Here is a 3,968-nt window from a genome sequence, read left to right on the forward strand (position 1 = left end):
GCGCCACCCCGCCCCCAGCGCTGCTGGGCACCGGGCCGCGGGGCGAGGGAGGAGCTGCAGCGTCCGCGCGTCCCCGGGACCAGGAGGCGGCGCGCAGGGACCCGGTGGGGAGGTAGGGGCGCTGTGCAAACTTTCCCGGTGCGCCGCGTGGGTGCCGTCTCTGGGGGCTCTCTGCGGCGTAGGCACCGACTTGCTGCCAAGTTTCCGTCCCTCTTACATCGCCCGGGAGGCCCGCGCAGTCCCCGTCCCAAAGCACGGTCCCCGGGGCGCATCGCGAGTCCGGCGGGGAACGCACCGAGTGGAGCATCGCCCGGTCCTGGGACGAGCTCGGACTGGGACATCTCTCCCTCCGCTCTCGCCCCTGGGCCTTGTGTCAACGCATCAAGAGAGACGAATAGGGTTGCAGTCTCTGTCCCTGACAGTGTGACAGTCCCAAATCCCTGCTGGGTGACTGGCTTAGCCAGACCTCCATTGATCATAAAAGAACCCGGAAGGGAAGCCTTCAACCGTATGACTATTATCAGTCACCCATCAGCTCTGTGACCTTCACCCAGACACCTTCCATCTCCGGGTTCTTGTTGTGCAGCTGTGAGCTGGCAGGGTGCATCCATAATGACATCCAGCCGGCCTCTTGGTGTGTGGCCTACGTGGCCTGCAGAGGGCTCAGCGCTGTGACCAAACGTGGTGCAGGTACCTGAGTCTGTCTGTCAGCAGCCCCTGCCCCAAGTGCCCGGCTGTGTTCTCCTGAGGCCTGCCCACCGTGGCCAGGAAAGAGAGTCAGGGAAATAAATGCAGACGGATGCTGGCCAGGTGCAGCGACCCCTTGCCCTCCTGCAAACACTGCTGCCCAGCCGGGCAGCCCCTGGGACTTCCCCAGCTGTGCTCAGGGGCAGCTGTTCCCTGTAATCCACAGACAGGAGTGTTGGACTTAACACGGAAGCCCCTTGATAAACAGACAATGGCTCCCCTCCTTCCTTGTTCTCCAGGAGAATTGTCAGGGTGTGTCAGTCTTGTCTCTGTGTATCTGTGTGTAACTGCTCTCAAACTCCCATACCACTTGGGGTCTAGTTGACTTGACTGTTAGGGCCCCTAGAGGACAGAGTGGAACTGCCCCACAGGGTCTCCAAGGCTGTCAGTCTTCACAGAAGCAAAGCCCAAACCACACCCACTGCTGTGGAGTCCATTCTGACCCACAGCGCCCCTAGAGGACAGAGTGGAACTGCACCACAGGGTCTCCAAGGCTGTCAATCTTCACAGAAGCAAAGCCCAAACCACACCCACTGCCTGGAGGGAATTCTGACCCACAGTGCCCCTAGAGGACAGAGTGGAACTGTCCCACAGGGTCTCCAAGGCTGTCAGTCTTCACAGAAGCAGAGCCCAAACCACACCCACTGCCTGGAGGGGATTCTGACCCACAGCTCCCCTAGAGGACAGAGTGGAACTGCACCAGAGTCTCCAAGGCTGTCCTTTAAGGAAGGCAGCTGCCTCAGCTTTCTCCTGTACAGCATCTGGGGGGTTCCAACCATCCACTTTTCACCTAGCAGCTGAGCACTGAACAACTGTACCACCAGGGCTCTTTGGATCTACGGTACAGGAAGGTGGAATGACCCACTTCACCAAGAGGGCAGATGTAAGAACAACTTCTCTGTCAACATGCTTGCATGGCAACCTTCAGCCATTCCCAGGACACCTTCCTGAGTTTTGTTCATCTGTGTGTAATGGATAACTCAAACTCGCTGCCGTGGAGTCAGATTCGACTCATAGCGACCCCTCCTTGCGTTTCTGAGGCAGTATCACTATGGAAGTAGATTGCCCCACCTTCCTTCCAAGCAGTGGCTGGTGGGTTTGAACTGTCAGCCTTCTGGTCAGCAGTCAAGTGCCTTAGGCCCTATGCCACCAGAGCTCCTGTAATGGGTGACCGCCTGCTTTCTTATTGACTTAATATTTTGCACTCAATCAACTGATTTCTCTTCAGCCTCACCCAGGAGACACAGTTCTGTTGCAGCTGTGTTTTAATGCCCATTAAAGTGCCAGTCCTGCATGTCACCTGGTCATCTCACACCCCTGGGGGTCTCCCGCCTCCCTGGGCAACCCAGGGTGACTGCCTGACCTCTGTGGCTGCTGCTGTCATCCAGCTGGCCGCTGCCCGTGGTGACCTTGTAGATGGCAGAACAGCCCCTGTGCAGTCGGGCATCACATGTTGCCTGCTGACACGCCTCTTGCTGCGGCCGCCATGTGGTGCCTGCCCACCGAGGGGCTCACCTTGTGCATTGAACGGAACAACATCCTGTTTGATCCCTAGGGCCCTCCGTGGCTAATCGGTGGAAGTGGATTGCCTGTCTTCTAGTCTGACTCAGTCAGAAAGCTGTGCTGAATCGTGTCCAGCATCCTGGTGACAAGCCAACCTCCACCCACTGGCGGACGGGGCTGTGTGTGAACCCGGGCCCCTGGCACGGAAGGCGGCAGTTCTCCCAACCAGCCACCCCAGCCCCTTAAGCCGCACTAGAAAAGCCAGCACAGAGAGTCACGGTGGAGTCCGTTCTGACTCACGGCGCCCCATGAGTGTCCCGTAGAACTGGACTCCCTACACTCTCCGTGACTGGCCTTTGGAAGTGGACCTCCAGGCCTGACGGCCTCGTCTGTCTCGGTCTGGAAGCTGTGCTGACACCTGACCACCGTGGATGACCTGCTGGGGTTGAAAGCCTGGCCTAGCTTCCAGCCTCAGCACAGGGTGCAGGCCTCTGCAGGGGGCAGCCGGACAGACGGTGGTGGGTCGACCTGTAGGACAGCGGTTCTCAGAGTTGCTCGTGCGTAAGCTTCCCGTGCCCGTGAGTGAATGTGGTGCACTTCGTCCAGGACAATGTGAGGAAACCCCCACCCTGTGCTGAGAATTCCAGGAAAGCAATGGGAGCGGGTCGGAGCGGGCAGGCTTTGCACCCACACTGAGAACTTTGTTTCCCATCCTCCTTTGCTGACACGGTAGGATGAAGTGTTCTTTTCTGGGTCTTCCGTTGGGGTTGATTCTGTAAGATGGGTCCTGATATTTCCCGAACTTGTTATGTTTTAGGCTCCTCCAGCTACCACAACTTTTGTTTTTTTATTTAATTGTGATTTGGATGAACGCTCACAGACCACATTAGCTTCCCGATCCACGATGTGTGCACCTTTTGTCCCACGACGCCGGTTGCCATCTCCTCGCTGTAACAGCTCACTTCCCACTTCCTGCCGGGGCTCCCCGTGCCCGTCACCCCTCTGCCCTGCCTTCTGAGCTTTGCTTCTGGGCCAACGCTGCCCTTTTGGTCCCGTGACTGTTTGGAGAAGCGCGTTCCTCCCTGGTGTACTGTGCACCTACAGGCCTGGGAGGTGATCCTGGGGCTGCGTTCGATTCCAGGCCTGAAGGGTGTCTGAGGACCCCATTCTTGGGGGCTCCACTGGTCTCCATCAGACCAGGAAGTTGGTCTGTTTCATGGTTTTCCATTTTGCTCCACAGGTTTCTCTCCCTCTTTGTCCAGAACCTTGTACTGTGACCCTGTGATGGCCGCCGGGCACCACCTAGTTCCTCTGGTCTCAGGCTAGTGGAGCCTGAGGTTGTGTGGTCCATCCCTCCTTTTGACTAATTGCCTTTGATTTTCTTCACTGTTCTTTGCTCCGGACCCACAGCTACGTCTTCAATGACTGCATACAAGCTTCTAAGACCCCAGTCATTTGGACGTAGACCACTGTCTTTGTGGACCATGCTGATGGACTTAGCTGTCCCCCAAGATGCCATAACCAACACCTCACACCTGGTTGCTTAAAACAATAGAGCTGTGTTCTCTCACAGTTCTGGGAGGCAGGGTTGGAAATCCAGCTGTCGGCAGGGTGGGCTTCCCCTGAGGTTCTGAAGAGAAGGCACTCGGAGCCTCTGTTCTGGGTCCTGGTGGCCGCGGCCTGTCCTTGGCTGGAGCCGTGTGCGCCCAGACCTGCCT

The sequence above is a fragment of the Orycteropus afer genome, unplaced genomic scaffold (genome assembly GCF_000298275.1).
Source record: "Orycteropus afer afer isolate SDZICR_OR568_19922 unplaced genomic scaffold, OryAfe1.0 scaffold00384, whole genome shotgun sequence".
Lineage (NCBI taxonomy): Eukaryota > Metazoa > Chordata > Mammalia > Tubulidentata > Orycteropodidae > Orycteropus > Orycteropus afer.